Source organism: Sus scrofa, chromosome 15 (assembly GCF_054392235.1).
Source record: "Sus scrofa isolate SSC_HxYL_T2T_F1_AM1 chromosome 15, Sscrofa_HxYL_maternal_Yorkshire_Landrace_v2.0, whole genome shotgun sequence".
In the NCBI taxonomy this organism is placed as follows: domain Eukaryota; kingdom Metazoa; phylum Chordata; class Mammalia; order Artiodactyla; family Suidae; genus Sus; species Sus scrofa.
In genome coordinates, this window is record NC_139397.1 from 74730180 (window position 1) to 74751477 (window position 21298).

The 21298-nt window shown below is 37.9% G+C and overlaps 1 protein-coding gene across 3 annotated transcripts in view; it reads left to right on the forward strand.

Moving 5' to 3' along the window:
• Positions 1-21298, forward strand: part of ARL6IP6 (ADP ribosylation factor like GTPase 6 interacting protein 6) — an 85157-nt gene that overhangs the window by 36958 nt on the left and 26901 nt on the right. For 2 of the 3 annotated variants that reach the window (XR_014829017.1, XR_014829018.1), the window contains exons 4-5: positions 2597-2823; positions 7948-8052. The gene's annotated coding sequence lies outside the window, so the exon portion shown is untranslated. The remainder of the gene's footprint in view (positions 1-2596; positions 2824-7947; positions 8053-21298) is intronic. The other variant, XR_014829019.1, reaches the window with a different exon arrangement.

Consider the following 21298-nt stretch of genomic DNA (forward strand, 5'->3'; position numbering starts at 1 on the left):
AGAGACACTTTTCACTGTCACAGTTGGGGGATGCTACTGGTAACAGGTTGATAGAGACAAGGGATTTTTCCCTTCCCGTTGATAGAGACCAACACGAAGTTGGAAGTTATTAGCCAAAGAGGACTTGTCTCTATGCCAGTACTTATGGACCTCTGCTTAGCAAGGTCTGTGACACACACTAGTCATTAATTACTATGATCTGGTATATTAAGATTGCCCGCATGATACTACTTCCAGTCAAAAAATTAAGTTCATTAAAAATTTTCACGCACAAAACGTTTTCTTCCCATCTGCCTTTTTTGTACTCAAGAGAGGAAAGTTATATAAAATGATGTTATTGTTGAATCGGAAGCTGAGACCACATTTGGCCATTTCAGATTCCTTAAAAGCATTGAGCACACAGGCAAAATGGATGTTAAGGTACAGATAGGAGTGATTGATAATCCACCACTTGGAAATTGAGTTTATTGCTACACAGTGGGAGCCATGAGGAGAATGGACAAAACCCCAAAGTCCCAAGTTACTTCCTTATTATCCTCTCATATTGAATTAGTGGAATATTACAGCAGCCTTATACAGGGAGAGCCTCAGATCCCTCAGGAAGGAGGTTTTTGTCACTCTACTGGATAAAAACCCTACACGTGTTAAAGAATTCTGGATGAAAGTCAAAGGAACATGAAATAGATAACTGGACAAAATAATAAGGGCTAGGTATTTGGGGTCTCACAACCAGTTTCAAAAGCAGAGCTCGAGCCTCTGGCCATATGCATTTCTTTTTATCTGTGGCATGCTTGTATCTTAACTAACTTTATTTTGTTCCATTGTTTCATTTTTGTTTTCTGTGTTTGTTTGTCTTAGGTCCACTGGCATATGAAAGTTCCCAGGCTAGAGGTCAAATCAGAGCTGCAACTGCTGGCCTATGCCACAGCCACAGCAATGCCAGATCCAAGCCATGCCTATGGCTACACCATATCCAGATCCTTAACCCACTGAGCGAGGCCAGGAATCGAACCCACATCCTCATGGTTTCTAGTTAGGTTTCTTACCACTGAGTCACAGCAGGAACTCCTGTTTCTCCGTTTTATATGAAGGATTTTGGCATTGGCTAACTACAATGAAGTGCATTGGTTGCAGAATATTGTGGTGGGATTACCAAAGAACTGGGGAGGAATGGACATAACCTGAAATACTGGATATGGAACTAAATATATTAACCTATGAGACTTTTGTCTTCCTCTGATGAAGGTGCATTCTCAATTGAATGAGCAATGGTAGTATATTATGTTAGGTGGGATACTTTTTTGAAGTGTAATCATGAGAAATACTGAATATGTGTATACTGGGCAGGAAATGGGTGGACTTTGGTGGATATTTTTAATAGTCACTTACTGACTAGTAAGTCCCCAAAACCCATTTTTAGTGTGGGAGAATTCCTTGTTATGTATGTGAGTGTTCATTGGAAGGCAAGGCTCCACACTGCATTAGACAAGACTGAGTGATTATATATTTTCTTTCTCCCACACTGATTGCTAATATGTAACCTTGATGCCAGCAATATGTATTGCTTTTGCCTGAGTTTTGAGTTGTGAGTGAATGGCACAATAACAGAAAACTTAGAATTCATTCATAGTTGTGCCATACTATGGTATTGGCAATAGTTTGTAGCAGTGCTCTACTGTGATCAGGCCAGTAATAGAATCCTAATCAGGCTATTTTAATGCATAACTTTAGCTATATGCTACTAAGCTTTCTTTGGTTTTTGTCATTTTATGATCCAGGTTTTCTGGCCTTTCTTTCAATTCTGTGAGCTACTCCCTAACCTTATAATAAAATTATTTTCTTCCTAGCCAGCTAAAACTAGATTCTGATGTTTAAAATCAAGAACTAAGAGTTTGCGGAGTTCCTACTGTGGCACAGTGGGTTAAGAATCCAACTGCAGCAGCTCGGGTCACTGCAGAAATGCAGGTTCAATCCCCAGCCTCACCAGTAGGTTAAAGGATCCAGCCATGCTGTACCTGTGGCGTAGGTCACAGCTGGGGCTCAACCCAGGAACTTTCATGCGCTATGGGTGCAGCCATTACAAAAGAAAGAAAGAAAGGTAATAGGAATATATACCTATTCTTTAAAATAAAATAAAACCTATTCTTAGGTTTCCTTTAGGTTTAACCATTTGCAGTGCCATTGGACTGAGCAGACAAGTGTATAATTAAAGAACAACCAGAATGCAACTTATTTAGTGTTCAACCCGGAATCCAAGCCACTTCTGCAACTTAAACCACAGCTCATGGCAACTCCAGATTCTTAATCCACTGAGTGAGGCCAGGGATCAAAGCATCCTCATGGATACTGGTTGGGTTCGTAACTGCTGAGCCATGACAGGAACTCTCAGAGTAAGAGTAAAGTGGTCTTAAATATTGAGTCACTGAGATAAAGACCTGAACTGTGCAAAACTTCAGGTCATTTCTCTGAGTAAAGAGGTACCCAGCAATATAAGATGATTAGTCAAACAACAGTGCTTAGAATGATATTTTTATGTATAATCTGAAAAAGCTGTAGACAACAAAACATCCCAATTTATGACACTAAACTTCCCTAGATCCTGAAATTTGGAAAAACTCTACAAGAATATTCCAGGAAGACACACAAGTGGGCGGGAAAATGACAGACACACTGTACATGGGAGGAAAATCCAAACGTGTACAAAGGAACCTCGAGGAAAAGTATTAAAAGCAAATTGAAATACATTCTTTGAGCTAAAGTTCTGGCCTCTGCTACTCAAGAAAAAGAAGTGTTTCAAATCCATGCTGAAATGATGGACCAAAGGTGAGTATAAGGAATCCTCAGTTTGAAGTTTAGTAAGTTTGAGTATGTTGTGGGGGCAGGGCAGGGGGAAGTCACTGGTGGTTTATTAAATAACCAAGGAAATGAATAGAATTAAAATGGACATGGGCAAATTCCCAATATATAAAAATGATAAAGCATCCTTACATTTGTAGTGGTGGTGTTAGAAGGAAAAAAAATCCTCAGTTCATTGCAAACTTATAATAGTTTCTACCTGTAGATAGTATGGCTTAAAAATCTAGATAGCTTTGGAAAAGGTTTATGAAACAATGGATGATGAATGCTGCAGTTTTTTTAAGGTGGAATGCTTCAGAGGTACAATTGATCTTGTGGGGAGAAGGATTCTGGAAAGTAAGAGTTATTTTGTGTTATCACTGCGAGAGAGCACTGAACTGAATGAAAATCACTGCCATTTACTGTAAAAGCCTTTTCTTTTCAACCAAACTTAATAAAACGAAGTTTCCTTGCTGCCTCTTCCATCACCATACTCCCTGTTCCTTCCTGTATTTGCAGGAAAATCAGCACTTGTTTTTTAGTTGCTCACATGGAACTAACCCATCCTGGACTCAGTGAACTCACATTTTCCTTCTCTTTAGAGAAGACTGTAAGGCCAGCCACTTGGTGGCTTTGGGTCAGCTCCAGATGGAATGAATATTCAGTTTAGTGCGATATGTTAGGGAAGATATGAATTCCTCACAGTAAGCCAAAGTTAAAACAGAATCCTGACTCCTCCCCATCCGAAACTTTTGTTAAGTGTTGGCTCTGCTGCTGAAAGTCTAGCCTTGTTAAAAAAAGAAAAAAGAAACCTACTGTTTTAAATTCTGTCAGCATAATTTGTATGCCAAAAGATAGGACTTTATATATCTGTATTTTAGCTAGGTACCGAGAAAGTAATTACTATGACTTCTAGGCAAGTTATAATCATTTATAATTCTTAGTGCTGTACAAATATGCCTAAGGTGAGAGTCAGTATGCTGAATCTAAAAATGTAATGAGAGTATAATTTTCCATTTTGCCTTAAATACAACTGGTGCTTACACTGTTGGATGTTACAAGTTCCTATTGATATAAAATAGAGTGCATGACATTTATTCTGTATCAGTTTTTATATAAAATTATACTTTCAGATTGTGCAAATTTCCATGCGTATTTGGGTTTAGAAAAACAGAGAGAGAATTATACTTTTAAGTATCATGTAAGATTTCCCGTTGTGGCTCAGTGGCTAACAAACTCGACTAGTGTCCATGAGGAGTCAGGTTCAATCCCTGGCCTCACTCAATGGGTTAAGGATCCAGTGTTGCCGTGAGCTGTGGTGTAGGTCACAGACACAGCTCTGATCCCAGGTTGCTGTGGCTGTGGTGTAAGCTGGCAGCTACATCTCTGATTCTACCCCTAGCCTGGGAACTTCCATATGCCATCTGTGCAGCCCTAAAAAGACAAAAAACAACAACAAAAAAAGTATCATGTAGGCATCCAATAAGAAAACATTTTCTATAATTGATAAATTGTTTTAAACTGAAGGACCTACTGGACTAAATCTCAGAATATGCTTATTAGAAATCTTTTTTTCTTTTTCTTTTCCTTTTTTTTGGTCTTTTTGCCATTTCTAGGGCCGCTCCCATGGCATATGGAGGTTCCCAGGCTAGGGGTCGAATCAGAGCTGTAACCACCGGCCTACACCAGAGCCACAGCAATGTGGGATCCGAGCTGTGTCTGCAACCTACACCACAGCTCACGGCAATGCCGGATCCTTAACCCACTGACCAAGGCCAGGGATTGAACCCGCAACCTCGATTCCTAGTTGGATTCGTTAACCACTGTGCCACGACGGGAACTCCTTAAAAATCTTTCTTGATAAACACATTTTTATACAAGCCTAATGGCAGGTAACAGTAGAGACAAACAATTAAAGTGAATCAGAAGTATATTTTGTAAATTGAAATCATTAATAGTTCCTATTCATTTCCCAGTAAGAACTGAATTTTTACCTTATAGAAGTGTCTCAGAAAGAGGATCAGTGGGGAAAAAAGCTTATTTTAGTAACACAGACATTAAAGGGAAAACTAAATAAGCAGATTTTCATAGAGAAAAATCTTAGATAAGAAATTTTTAAAATTTCTAAGTTATTGCTACCCACAACATGCAGATACTCCCCCAATCCAATAATAAAAATCTTAAACAACTGGAAACTTCTTGTTGTTTAAAAAATATATGTTAAGGATGTAGGTAATATAAAGAATATGATCCCCTCTACCATAGAATACGAATAGAAAAACTAAAGGACCAAATTTGAAAGTATATTATAGCAAAGGTCTTAAAATTGTTCTGTTTATTCATATATTCCTATGTAAATGATTTTTTTTTATAATATAAGAAGAAAAAATGTGTAGTAAATGGCTGCCGTTGATACCATGAAGCTCGAGGGTTATTAAGAGTGCTAAAATTGTTATTTAAGACACCCTCCTTCCTGGTTGGGTACCTGAAGGCTTGGTGGGAACAATTCAGTGAGTGACTAATGAACCTTCAGTTCAGGAGTATGCATAAAGAACTTTCATTTCCTAATTTCACTTCTAGGGCTCTATCCTAAATAAGTAATATAAAACACAGGAAAATCTCTACACACCAAAGATACCCTTTGTAGCAAATAATTTCTTATAATAGAACTAATGGAAACTAAAAGACCAATAACATATGATACAGGAACAATGGAATTCTACACAGCACAGCATTTTTAAAATGTCTGACTTAAGAGTAACATAGGAAATTGTATAATCTAAATTAAAAAGTAGGATACAGAAATGTATAAAGCTGAATTTCAACTATGTGAAATAACAGCACAGAAGGAAAGTATGAAGGAGAATCACTGGAATATTGTCAGGTTTTCTCTGAGCAGCTAAGTTATAGGCAGTGTTAATTTTCCCTTTTTGCGAGGGGTGGGGTTGGCAGAGTTGTGGCATGTGGAAGTTCCCAGGCTAGGTGTCAAATCATAGCTGCAGCTGCTGGCCTACACCACAGCCACGGCAATGCCAGATCAGAGCCACATCTATGAACTACACCACAGCTCACGGCAAGGCTGGATCCTTAACCCACTGAGCAAGGCCAGGGATTGAACCTGCATCCTCATGGATACTAGTCGGGTTCGTTACCACTGAATCACACCAGGAACTCCCTAGGTGATGTTAATTATCTTTATGGATTTCTATTATTTTCAGAATTTCCTATAAATGTGTGTTATTTAATAATTAGAGGCGTTCCCATTGTGGCTCAGGATAAACAAATCTAACATCCATAAGGATGCAGGTTTGATCCCTGGCCTTGCTCAGTGGGTTAAGGATCCAGGGTTGCCCTGAGCTGTGGTGTAGGTCGCATATGTGGCTCCAATCTGGTGTTGCTGTGGCTGTGGTGTAAGCCAGCAGCTGCAGCTGCAATTTTATCCCTAGCCTGAGAACCTCCATATACTGCAGTTATGGCCCTAAAAAGACAAAAGACAAAAAACAAAAACAAAAACCTATAAAAAAATGTAAGAATTTTAAAAATAGGAATAATACTTAGCTACATATAGTTATTCTGAGAGTTACATAAGATCCAAGATGTGAAATATTCTAGCACACACTAATTATTTCCTTGGAAACACAAATAAGAGAAGGGGTGGCTTCCCTATCTAGCAACCAAGGTGGCTTGCATTATTGTCTGAAAACAGTAACAAAAATTTCTGCATGCTGCATAGAATCAAACTCTGTTGCTCTACACGTTTTCAGGGAAAAATTGTTTTGATAGTGAAAAGTAGGAAACAACCTAAATATATTTTATTCACCCTGCAATGGAATATTAGGCAGTCATTAAAAAGAATGAAATAGATGTGGAAGCACTGAGAACCTAGATGTCCATGATATAGCTTTAAGTGACATCAGAGTTTCAAAATAGAATTATCATATAATCCTAACAATCAGAGACAAAATAAAAATAGGAAAAAAATCTTATATTTTATTGGGACTAAATAGGTACATAACTGAATATGTGATCTAAAAATCAGAAAACATACTTTTAGCTCACATGCCCAACTATATTTAAGATTTTAACTTTAAAAACATAGTATAATCTAAATACTTTTGGTGTTGCAAGACACCAGTAACTTACTGAGATTAAAGTATCTCAAGACTTTTGGGTACAGGTAAAATAAATGTACTTGGACTACTTTTTTTACATGGATGGTCTGGAATCTCTCAGAAACAAAGGCAGAAATACAAAGGACTTGGCATATTCTCCCTGATAAATGTTTTTGTATGCTTAAGGCCTTGGGCCTGCTGTGCTTTTTTGACAAGAGAAATACACCCTAACAATGGGATTGAAGGTAAATGACTGTTTTTATTCAGGGGTGGGAGGGGCTGCAATCTGAGTAGCTGTAGTCAGTCACACAGGCACTACATGCATACATGACTGAACACAAATAAAAATCCTGCACACCAAGGCTCAAGTGAGCTTCTCTGGTTGGCAACACTTCACATATGTTCTTGAGAGAATTAAATGTGTGCTCTGGAAGGGGACACCTGGAAGCTTATGCCTGTTTTCTCCTGGACTTCACCCCATGTACCTTTTCCCTTTATTGATTCCAATCTGTGTTCTTTCACTGTAATAAATTATAACCATGAGTGTAACATCTTTTGAGTTCTGTGAGTCCTTCTAGCAAATCACAGAGACTAGGGTGGTCTTGGGAAATTTGATACAAAAGTTAATTGAAGATTTGTTAAAAGATAGAGGTACTGTCCTCTTCCTGGGACCTATATAAGTGTCAAACCACCTTTTCCCCAAATAAGAAGCTCTGACTCATATATATTTGCCAACAGGTCCTTAATTAGAGGTTGCTAGCACTGGAAGTGATTTAATCCAGCCTTCTCATTCCATAGATGAGGAAATTAGGATTAGAAGAAATTACACTGAGTGACTTCTAAGCATCATGATGTTGGCCCAGGTTGACTCTTCCTTTACATTCTCACCACAGGGGCCTAGAATAATTCTCTGGGTTTGTAATTGGGTAAGGACAGTTTAACTTGCATCTGTTTGTAATTGTATGGACAGCTAATTTATAGCTCTGTGCTTATCTCTCAGGCCACCTGGAGCCATGGTACTGATTTTTGACCAGCATGGGAATGGAATATGCTACCTAATGGTCTATAATGTAACCTGATCTTTGAAGTCCAAAGCTCCCCCAAGGTATCCTGTACCAGCTTCTCTACCTTGTTTAATGACAATGTATTGATTGATGGCTTTTTCTTTCTGTATTTGGTCCCGCAGACTCCTTTTTGCTTTAGCCGTATTCTTCCTTACCTCCATTTTGGGGTAGCAGCCCAATTTCAATTTGGTAAAGAGGGAACAGTAAAAAACCCTGGTTTCCTGTTGTTTCAGAAGCATGGAGAACCTAAGGTGGTGACTGAGTGGCAGTTTTATCTTTTAGTAGTGATTTCAGTGAAATCACTGTTGGGTTTCCTAGTGGAAGTATTCATCTCACTGGGATTAAGACCTTGTAACCAGCAGAGCATAAAGTCTTAGAAATAGGAAGCAAAAATTTTGCCAGTGGATTACTGGGAGTACTCATGAATAGTGCTACTCCCATTTCCTCTCCTGGACCAGTGAGTCTTGGCTGTGAGAGAAACAGCACCTTATACTGTATGCTTATCGACAGCATATACAGCCTTTTGGAGAAACTGCTCCTCTCCTGCAAGGTATTGTCACATAGCTGGCACTGTAACTGAGTCTTTAAAAGTTTATCAAATCAGCTGCTTCGGGATGATGGGGAACATGATTAAGGTCAGTGAATTTTGTGAGTACGGACCCATTTTACTGTGAATTTAGTATCTTGTTTAGAAGCAATACTGTGCAAAAAACCATGATGGTGGACAAGGCATTCTGTACGTGCATGAATGGTAGTTTTGGAAAAAGCATTGTATATAGGGAAGGTGAATTTGTATCCAGAGAAAGTGTCTTTTCCAGTAAGAAGAAAACACTGCCCCTTCAATGATGCAAGTGGTCCAATGTAGTTAAACTTGGTACCTCTCCAACTTGGTATATTAGCAGCTCATTTCATAAGTCAGGTTTGCCTAATTTTTTTTTAAATTATCCAGGAGTGATAATGGTATCACTATCATTTTAGTCATAAATTAGTTCAAGAACACCTCCTTTTTTTATTCCATGAATTTGTTTATGGAAGGAATTGTTCTTTCCTTGAAGGTTTGCTAAGTGTTGATTGTAAAACGTCCCAGGTGTGGTGCCTATGATTTGACTTTGCTCTCTCACTCTTGTCTGAAATTCTTGATTGATTTGAACTTCGATGTTTGTGGCTTAAATGATGACTCAAGGTTATTACTCAAAATCTTACACTTCATGGTACAGTTATATTGCTATAAAACCATAAGATATTGAATTTAATCTTAACTAACTCCGGAGTATATTCTAAGAACTTGCATTGAAAATATATTTACCTAATGATGCTTGGATTATAAAGAATAGTCCTAAAATAATTAAATTACCTGCTTGAAAAAATTAATTACATAGAATTAACACTAAATTCTTTCCAGATGATTTCATATATGTGGGTTTTGTCTTTCTAGCTAAATTATAAAAGCTTATAAATGTAAGGGCCGTGTTTGGATACATCCTTGTATCCTTCCTAATGCTAAGAGCTGTGTTGGATAGATAACATAACATACAAATATTTTTGACTGATTTCAGCATCTGCTTACCATCTACATCTTTACTAGTGAAAGAATGTGTGTGGGGGGGGAATTCAGTTTATTAAGGATTCTGGTTAGTTAACTTCTAATAATTTATCAAATTTCTGTAAAATTTATACATTAACCATGTAATTGAGTACAGTTCTTTTGACATTGTTGCCCAGCTTTACATTTGATCTTCTGACTTTTTATCATTTTGACTGAATGACTATCTTAGGCTGCTCGTGAAAGTAATGACCCATTCATTTACTTAATCCATCTCTATAACTGATGCAGCTCATTGAATTCAGTGGTCCAGCTGGTGGGATTGATATTGAAAATAAATGTAGCTGAAATAAGTATGATAGTCTTTTAAGAGCCTTGTTTGTCTACTGCAGTGTTGTGACCCCTAGAATAAAAGGGTTTCTGGGGAGGCTTCTCAGTGGCCAGAAATATCCAAATAGGAATGGTCTGGGTGGGTATTCTTTTTTTTTATTTCTTTTTTTTTTTTTTTTTGTCTTTTTTTGCCATTTCTTGGTCCGCTCCCGTGGCATATGGAGGTTCCCAGGCTAGAGGTCGAATTGGAGCTACAGCCACCGTCCTACACCACAGCCACAGCAATGCGGGATCCAAGTTGCGTCTGCAACCTGTACCACAGCTCACAGCAGTGCTGGATCCTTAACCCACTGAGCAAGGCCAGGGATCCAACCCGCAACCTCATGGTTCTTAGTCGGATTCGTTAACCACTGAGCCACGACGGGAACTCCTGGTCTGGGTATTCTGTTCTTATCAGTCAGAGTAGTTTTTCTCTTTGACTTACTGAGATTCCCTACTAAGTGTTGTTTGAACAAAAGACTTTTAGGCTAAAAACAAATTTTGAAAACTATTGGCAATTATGTAAGTATGATCAGAGTCTTTTTAGATCTCAACTACATCATTCGTTAACTTATTTACTGATTATTTTTTCAACAATTGTTTATTGAGCACATACATGTGCTAAATACAGACTTAGACTCTGAAGAGAAGCCCCTGTCCTTAAGAGCACCAGAGCCAGCTGTTCAGGACGCAATAATTTGTGTCTAGTTAGGGAAAATAAAAGACGATTTGCAGGGTTTTTCTCTTCTGTTGTTTTTCTATATATTTTGGACATATTTTCAAAATATAATTAATATTCAGAACTTGGTTAAGAGATTTTAAAAAGTCACTATGTGAACCCTCTTGCACCATTTGTGGGAATGTAAATTGGTACAACCACTATGGAAAACGGTATGGAGGTACCTTAGAAAACCATATATAGAACTACCATATGACCCAGCAATCCCACTCTTGGGCATATATCCAAACAAACCTTTCCTTGAAAAAGACACATGCACCCTTATATTCATTGCAGCACTATTCACAATAGCCAGGACATGGAAACAACCTAAGTGTCCATCGACAGATGAATGGATTAAGAAGATGTGGTGTATATATACAATGGAATACTACTCAGCCATGAAAAAGAACAAAATAATGCCATTTGCAGCAACATGGATGGGACTAGAGACTCTCATACTAAGTAATTCAGGAAGCAAAAGACAAATATCATATGACATCACTTATATCTGGAATCTAATATATGGCAAAAATGAACCTTTCCACATAAAAGAAAATCATGAACATGGAAAACAGACTTGTGGTGGCCAAGAGGGAGGGGGAGGGAGTGGGATGAACTGGGAAGTTGCGGTTAATAGATGCAAACTACTGCCTTTGGAATGGATAAGCAATAGATCCTGCTCTAGAGCCCTGGGAACTATATATAGTCACTTATGATGGAGCACGATAATGTGAGAAAAAAGAATGTATATATGTATGTGTGACTGGGTTACCTTGCTATGCAGTAGAAACTTGACAGAACACTGTAAATCAGCTAAAATGGAAAAAATAAAAATCATTATAAAACAAACCAAAAAAAAGTCACTCGGTGAAATTGAAATTGACCTCCAACTCTGCATTGCCTAATTACCTTGAGTTTAGCGGCTATTAGAACAGAAGGGTCTCCTAGAGATTGTTACAGGGCTTTCTCCCCTCTGGGTCCAGTGAAACCCTTAAGACCAGCATGGCATGTTCCATATTGAAATCCTGTAGAGAGCCGACCTTAAGGATTCCTGACTTTCCAGGAGAGAGTAAACTCTCCACCTTGAGAAGAGCAGAGTGGTTTCACCCTGATGGCTTGATAGAGGACTGATGACCTTCTTGTGGCTACAGTGCCAGCCCAAAGGGCCTTCCATCTTTTGTGACTATCCTCACTTAAGGTATCAACCTCAACAAAGTCCCCAGAGGCCCAATGGGCAGATGAAAAGCTGCATACTAAAGCAGGCTTAACAGTAGAAAGAGATAAACAAAGGGAACAATCTGAATAGGCCTCTAAATAGAGATACTGAAGTTACCTAGTTGAGGTGAACTGTAAATATAGCATTTATATGAGCCGTGCAATGCTCATTAAGGAATTCTACCATGAAGAGTAGAGTATAAATGATACAATAAAGGCCATGATACAATTAATTATGACCAAGGATGCGTCATAATAGGAATGCAATCTATAGCAACTAACATTTTTTTTAATATAGTACTTTCATTGTACTAAGCACTACATTTATTATCTCATTCAGTCCCAATAAAGTAACTTCTATATCTTCCCCATTTGATGCACTAGAAAACCAAAGGGGTGGGGTGGTAATTCACTTACCCATCCACAAAGCTAGTAAGTAGTCGAGACAGGATCCAAAACATAGGCTTTACCTGAGTGCAGTAAATTCTCCTTACCTGGAGTCTCCAGAATCAAAGAAGGTGTATCCATTCTGTCTTTGCTACTGTTCTGGGAGAAGGGTGATCTGATGACAAGTCTGGATTTCTGAAGAAAGAAGTATTCCTTGAAACTACAAAATAATTCATCACACAGATTTAAGCAGATTTCTGTACTTTGGTGTCAATACCCCCTTTGCTCATTCAGTTCTTTTATCTTTAATTCTGGACTCTGAATCAACACAATAATTTCCAATCTATAATTTGTTTTGCTGAATGATCTTGGCCCTTGTGACAGACTTTTCTGAGAGACATATTTTCCTTTATCAATCCTAAAATTGGCTTCCTATGAATGTGGTTAACATGGGTGATTTTCTCAGACCCAAACATGACTTTTGAAACACAGTTTATTCATATTTTATCTTACTCATTTTAATTATTATTATTTTTATTATTTTGCTTTTTAGGGTCGCACTTGTGGCATATAGAAGTTCCCAAGCTGAGGTCGAATTGGAGCTCCAGCTGCCAGCCTACACCACAGCCATGGCAATGCCAGATCCAAGCCTCGTCTGTGACCTGCACCACAGCTCACAGCAATGCTGGATCCTTAACCCACTGAATGAGGCCAGAGATTGAACCTGCATCCTCATGGATCCTAGTCGGGTTGGTTACCGCTGACCCACTAAGGGAACTCCCCTGTTATTAGGCCCACACAAATGGCACATGGATGTTCCCAGGCTGGAGATTGAATGGGAGTTGCAGCTGCCAGCCTACACCACAGCCAGCCACAGGAATGTCAGATCCAAGCTGCATCTGTGACCTATACCACAGCTCACGGCAATGCCAGATCCTTAACCCACTGAGTGGGGCAATGGATTGAACCCAAGTCCTCATGGGTACCAGTCAGGTTCGTTACTTCTAAGCCACAATGGGAACTCTTTTTTTTTTTTTTTTTTTTTTTTTTTTAGCTTTTAAAGCAATAACAGTTACCCTGTGAAACTCAGTCCCAACAGTTATCACTCAGATTTATTATATATTTATCTGAAATAACGAAGTTATCTCTCACAAGTGGATACTTTCAGATGAAGTAAATAGGGCTTATACTATAAATGTTCTTTTTAGAAACAAACATAATAAAGAAAACATGCACAAAAACATCAGTGAATTATGTGAAGCCCACTGAAAATTGCACAATGGAGACATATAAGGTTTGTTCGCTATCCTCTCAGCTAATAAGTTTAAAATTTGCCTTCAAATTTTGTTCTCTCTGGCCTCAAGAAAAGGGAAGTTAATAATAAAGGGAGATTTATATAGTACTTGTTAGGGACTTGGTATATTTGATGCTATTAGATGAATACTATTATTATTCCATTTTACAAATAAGGAAACTGAAGCCCAGAAAGAGTAAGTAGTTTGCCCCAAGTCACACAGCTAAGATGGGCAAGGCTGAGCTGTAAGCTCAGACTGTTAGAAATTCACCACCATAGTCTTCTTTTCTGCTTTCTATTCCTCTAAGAACACTCAAACCCTCTGGCTTCTGCCTTCCTCTAGGGAATTCACTGAACTTTGTCCAGGGAACTTCCTTTTTCTCTCTCCTCTTACACAAAGGAATCTCCTAAATCCCCAAGCATGCACACTAATATCTTGTTAAAATGTTCTCTGAGTGAAAAGTTTTACATCCTGTTTCTTAGGTAAAATGAATGCAAAGGAAGATCTCTTTCACAGAAGAGAGGTAGTGAGAGGTACCAGAACATGCCATCCAAAATATGCCTCTTTGGCATATGGATTATTTTGAGCTAAAGGCCATGGAGCATCATCAGACTCAGAAAAAGCTCTAAAAGCAGGGCACAAAGTTTCTTTTGTAAAGGAAACATACATTTATAAAGATTTCTGTTTGTAGAAATCTCTCTCTCCCATTCAGAAAAAGGGCTTTTACCAACTCTTTTTATGACTGGAGAAGCATAGACTTAAATCTGCACAATAAACCTTACTAAACAACCCTTGTCTACCATACTTTTCCTGGTCACTTCCCCAGACTTGCCTCTGCCACCCAGAAGTCTCTAACCCTTTTCCTTTACTGGTATTTAAATCCTCCAAGTTCTAAATTTCAGTTCAGGCAACTCATCACTGAGTGCTCCCATGTGTACATGTTCAACACACATGATAATGAACTTCTATTGCATTTCTCTCGTTCATCTAATTTGGGCCAGTATAATTTACAGGGCCCCAGCTGGTAATATTGGTAGAGGAAGAGATTTTTTTTTTTTCTCCCCTAAGATGAGAGAAATAAGGAAACATCCCCAGGATCATATCACAGGGCAAGTGCCCCAAGCAGGACTAGAACTGATGACTCATCAATTTCACATGTCAGATGGAGCCTCTACCATGATTGAAGGCTTGGAGCTTTGGAGCTTTTCAACCTTGGGGCTACCTATGCCAAGAGGTAGAAGTTGTATTTGCAGTTGAAGGGTAGCAGAACATGTCACCCAAAAATATGATTGTAGGAGTTCAGTACCTGCCAACCCAAATACACCGCTTTGGTATTTTGATTATTTTGAGCTGTAGGCATTTGAAAAACAGCAAATGCAGGAAGAGGCTTTCTTCTAACTCCTCTTATCTGTCTTAAGACAAATCCTCCAAAAGGAACTCAACTGTCATAAATCTCCTCCCTAGGAAGGAGTTTTATCAACCAGGGAAGATTAATTTATCACAGGAAAGAAAACTAAAAATTGACAGCACACCCAGACAAACTTTGTCACAAACTATCACACCTCCCATGTATTTCTCTAAGGGCCCATTCGTCTTTCCACCTTTTATAAAAATCATTTACTGTCCCCCAAAAGTCTGTATCCCACCTCCCCTTTCCCTATTAAGATGGTATTTAATCCTAAATTCTAAAGACACCTAGGGGAATGACTCTTTTTATCCTGGGCACCTCCTACGTATACATGTGTATACATGTTAATAAACTTATGTTAGTTTTTCTCTGGCTAACCTTTTTTCACAAGTGTATCAGCTAAGAACTCAGAAGAGTAGAGGGAAATTACTTTTTTCCTCATACATAGTCAAGTTCTTCAGAAAATGTCCAATCAATTTTCTGATATAATTAATGGGAAGCAGCTGTCTTTTCCCTTTTATTTAAAAAGTGGAATTTATGGGAATGATATGGAGATTAATATTTATAAAGCGCTTTCTGAAAGGAAGAAGCACTGTGATTATTCAGTAGAGTGTAGAGTTATTGGAGAATGAGGTCAGTCTATCTCTTGTAAATCTCTTTAAGTAGACAAAATGAACAGACAAAGGATCTGATCAAAAGCCACCAAAAGACATCAGGTGCTCATCAATGCACACTGTCAACTCTACCCGTATTTCAGAAGCCTCCAGAATATCACTCCTTCCATCTGTTCCCTCCCAGTGTAACTTACTACTAGTACATAACCTTGTAAAGCTCATGGGCAGCTCTTGCCCACACTCATTTAGTTGTTATTTCTAGCAAGATGTCACATTATAAAAAATAGGCCCAGGAATTCCTACAGTAGAACAGTGGGTTAAGAACCTGACTGCATGGAGTTCCCACTGTGGCTCAGCAGGTTACAAACCTGACTAGTATCCATGAGGATATGGGTTCAATCCCTGACCTAGCTCAGTGGGTTAAGGATCTGGTGTTCCTGTGGCTGTGGTGTAGGCTGACAACTGTAGTTCCTATTTGACTCTTAGCCTGGGAATTTACATATGCCACAGGTGTGGCCCTAAAAAGACAAAAAAAAAAAAAAAAAAAGGCCGGGCCCCTAGATTAATGTAGATTTTTACTGAAGATTTAATGAGGAATGGAGAAGAGAATTTAGATTGCATATACCACAGTGATACCTAGTAAAATCTCTATGCTACATTTTTAATCTATGCCCCAAATTTCTTTGTGGCTGACAGTGTCCTTCTGTCTATGCTCTAATATCTTCCACAGTCTCCAAAAGCTTATCTGTTTTCTGGGACCCTTCAGCTTTGTCCAATCTTCACTTTGCAGAGCAAAGCATGCTGGCTAGCCAGATTTTTGCCCTTCAGAAATCAATTCAGGTTCTGGGATTATCTATTGTTACTCAAGTCTGTCCCTGAAGCTTTAGTCCAGGATTCCAGGAAACAAATCCAATAATTTAGGAAGCAAAGTATTAACACAAAAAGGTATGGGGGGTAGGGGTGGGAGGGGGATGAGGCAATTCTGCTTTAAAAGAGGTAAAATTTTCTTTTTTTTCTCCATATGCTAACATCTGGATTTGTTTTCCCATCTTTAGACTTAGCTGATACACAGAGGCAATCAATTAAACATAAGATGGCATTTGAGATAAATGATAACATGAGGAAATATAAAATGACAATATCTAAATTTCTTTACCGTTCAGTATTTCTTAAATACTTTCAATTTAAAATAGTTTGTGAACAGAATTAAGTTCAAGAAATTGCAATTGAGTAATAGTTTTTATTTTTTACCACACCCATGGCATGTAGAAGTTTCTGGGGCAGAGATCAAATCCACGGCACAGCAGCAACCCAAGCTGCAGCTGGGACAACACCTGATCCTTAAACTGCTGCACCACAAAAGAATTCAAATTTTTTCTTTTTTTAGCTGATAAAACATCTGTGTGGATAGTAAAATATCACAAATATATTCAAGAAATTTGACTAACACTAACAAAACAGAATATTAACACCAATCTAAGAATTGTTAAAAAAAATTCAACTGAGTAAATAAATATAAAGATCTGATTGGCTTTATTCAATGATTCATGAATTGGACCGTATCCAATTTAGCAAACAGGAAAGAACTCTAAGGAGCTCTATATAATGGAAGGTTTTTATAAGCAGAAGGACAAAAGAGTAGATTATTTCAGGCAAGGCACCTTCATTTGGAGAACAAAAGGGAGCTATCAAGTGGATTACCTCACTAGTGCTAATCCAGGAAATTCCATACTGGAATTTCAGTCAGTTAGGATTTTACTTGTGGTACTGCATAGTAGTTTTGATTTGCATTTCTCTAATAAATAGTGATGTTGAGCATCTTTTCATGTGTTTTTTGGCTGTCTATATGTCTCTTTGGAGAAATGTCTATTTAGGTCTGCTACCCATTTTTCAATTGGGTTGTCTGGGTTTGTTTGTTTGTTTATATTGAGCTGCAGGAGGTGTTTGTCTATTTTGGAGATTAATCCCTTGTCAGTTACTTGTCTATTTTGGAGATTAATCCCTTGTCAGTTACTTCGTTTGCAAATATTTTCTCCCATGCTGTGGATTGTCTTCTCATTTTGTTTAGGGTTTCCTTTGCTGTGGAAAAACTTTTAAGTTAAATTAGGTCCCATTTGTTTATTTTTGTTTTATTCTCATTACTCTAGGAAGTGGATCTGAGAAGATATTAATGTTTATGTCAGAGTGTTTGGCTTATGTTTTCTTCTAAGAGTTTTATAGTATCTGGTCTTACATTTAGGTCCTTATAATCTATTTTGAGTTTATTTTTGTGTATGGTGTTAGAGAATGTTCTAATTTCATTCTTTTGCATATAGCTATCTCAACACCACTTATTAAAGAGACTGTCTTTTCTCCATTGTATATTCTTGCCTCCTTTGTCATAGATTAGCTGACCCATAGGTGCATGGGTTTATTTCTGGGCTTTCTATCCTGTTCCATTGACCTATATTTCTGTTTTTGTGCCAGCCCTATTTTGATGACTGCAAATTTGTGGTATAATCTGAAGTTAGGAAGCCTAATTCCTCCAGCTCCATTTTTCTTTTTAGGACTGCTTTGGCTATTTGGGGTCTTTTGTGTTTCCATACAAATTAAGAAATTTCTTATCCTAGTTCTATGAAAAAGGCTATTGGTAATTTGATAGGGATTGCATTGAATCTGTAGATTGCCTTGGGTAATATAGTCATTTTGACAATATTGATTCTTCCAATCCAAGAGCATAGTATATCTTTCCATCTGTTTTTGTCATCTTTGATTTCTTTCATCAGTGTCTTATAGTTTTCAAAGTACAGGTCTTTTGTCTATTTAGGTATTTTATTCCTTTTGATGCAGTGGTAAATGGGATTGTATCTCTAATTTCTTTTCTGATTTTCATTGTTAATATATAGAAATGCAGTTGATTTCTGTGTATTAATTTTGTATCCTGCAACTTTACCAAATTCATTGATGAACTCTAAAAGTTTTCAGGTAGCATCTTTAGGATTTTCTAGGTATAGTATCATGTCATAAGCAAACAGAGATAGTTTTACTTCTTCCTTTCCAATTTGGATTCCTTTTATTATTTTATTTTATTTTTTTAGGGCTGCTGGTATGGCATATGGAAGTTCCCAGGCTAGGGGTCGAATTGGAGCTACAGCTGCCAGCCTACACCACAGCCACAGCAATGTGGCATGTGAACCATGTTTGCAACCTACACCACAGCTTGTGGCAATGCTGGAGTGAGGCCAGGGATTGAACCTGCAGCCTCATGGATACTAGTTGGGTTTGTTTCCATTGAGTTACCATGGGAATTCCTGGATTCCTTTTATTTGTTTTTCTTCTCTGATTAATGTGGCTAGGACTTCCAACGCTATGTAGAATAGTGGCAAGCACAGACATCCTTGTCCTGTTCCGGATCTTAGTGGGAATTCTTTCAGCTTTTCACTATTGAGAATTATATCAGATGTGGGTTTGTCACATATGGCCTTTATTATGTTCAGGTAGGTTCCCTCTATGCCCACTTTCTGGGCGGTTTTTATCAGAAACATGTATTGTATTTTGTCAAAAGCTTTTTCTGCATCTATTGACAGGATCATATAGCTTTTATTCTTCAGTTTGTTAATGTGGTGTATCACACTGATTGATTTGTGGATATTGATAAATCCTTGCATCCCTGGGATAAATCCCACTTGGTCATGGTGTATGATCTTTTTAATATATTGTTGGATTCAGTTTGCTAGTATTTTGTTAAGTATTTTTGCATCTATGTTCATCAGTGATAGTGGCCTATAATTTTCATTTATTGTGGTATCTTTGTCTGGTTTTGGTATATCAGAGTGATGGTGGCCTCATAGAATGAGTTTGGGAGGTACCACTTTACACCAGTCAGAATGGTCATCATCAAAAAATCTACAAATAATAAATGCTGCAGAAGGTGTGGAGAAAAGGGAAGACTTTTACTACACTGTTGGTGGGAATGTACATTGATGCAACCACCATGGGAAACGGTATGGAGATTCCTCAAAAAAACTGAAAATAAAACTATCAAATGAACAAGCAATCCCACTCCTGGGCATCTATCCAGAGAAAACCATAACTGAAAAGATACATGCACCCCAATGTTCACTGCAGCACTGTTTACGATAGCAAAGACAGGGAAGCAACCTAAATGTCCATCAACAGAGGGATGGATAAATAAGATGCAGTACATATATACAATGAATATTACTCAGCTATAAAAAAGAGTGAAACAATGCCATTTGCAGCAACATGGATAGACCTAGAAATTATCTTACTAAGTGAAGTTAGTCAGACAATGGATGACAAACCTCATATGATATCAGCTATACATGGGATCTAAAAAAAGGGATACAAATGCACTTATTTGCAGAATAGAAAAAAACTTAACATACTTTGAAAAACTTATGGTTACCAAAGGGGAGGGAATACAGTGCTTCAAGAAAACTAGTATGATTATTATAAGCGAGATAATTCCCAATGTTTGGAACCATGGTCACCAAGATCTAACCAGTAAAAGTTAAATAAATCAAAAATCCCGTTGGAGGAGTCCCCTTTTTAAGCCAAGCAGCTCGCTCAATCATTTTATGTAACTGAGTTTCAACTTTCCCAGAAGAGTTAATCCAGGAGGAGCAGGATGCTGTTGGCCACAGCATGGACACCTTGATCAACTAAAAGACAATCAACGGCTATCTTATTATCAAGAACAACTTTGACCAGAGAGTCTAAGCATTTGGGAGGCAGCTATTAATTTGAGAGGAGATTCCACAATACTTTCAAAAGTTAGGAAGAGGTTCCTAATGATAGCCTCCTTTATATTTACTCCTAATTAGGGAAGTAGGGCCCTGTGAAAGGAAGTAAATCCCAAATCATGAATGCCTCCAGGTCATTCCCTTTTGTATCTTTGGCTCAGGAATGGAAAGCTGATAGTCATGGAGGCCAGTGAAATTTTAAGAATTTGTAGACCACACAGGTTGTTTTATTCTGGTTACTTTTGCCTTGTGTCCTTTGCATAGGGCCTGGATGCAAAAGTTCCCTAAATTTCAGGTTGTTAACCAGAGACAGGGAAATGGACCAGGGGGTCTCTAGCCTCATGGACAGATCAGAGTTTTTGATGACAAATCCAGCAGTCTGAAAAAGTATGCCCCTTAGCAATGGCTTGGAAATAATGGTGATGGCATTATCTTTCCAGGCCAATGCCAGAGGAAAAGAAAGAAATAGAAGACAAGGTTTCATGTTTAGTTACAGTATGAAGTTTTGATCTGGTGTCTTGGGAGAATTCTACCTCACTATTGGTTACTTTTCTTCCTAGTCAATCTGATTTACAGCTATCCAACATTTGCTTAGGGCCAGATGTCAGGCAGAGGCTTCTTCAAAGGTTCAAGTTCCTGAGGTTTGGCTACCATCTGGGTAATGAAGAGAACTTGGTATAGTCCCTTGCAAGGAGATTCAAGGGCAGACTTTGTTCCTAGTGATTCCAATTTTTATATGTATATATACATATATATATATATATACATTCATACATACATATATATATGTATATATACACACACACTTATATATTTATTTCAAAGACAATTAACAGGATTAGAATCTAATATCTACAAAGGTGAAAACATAATTTTTCTCTCTATAATCATCCCCATTTCTTTTCCAAAGAAAATCACAGTAAAACAAATTTGTTTGTATTACTTGGCCTGATTATTTACATAAGCACAGCAAAAATAGCGACTGACCAT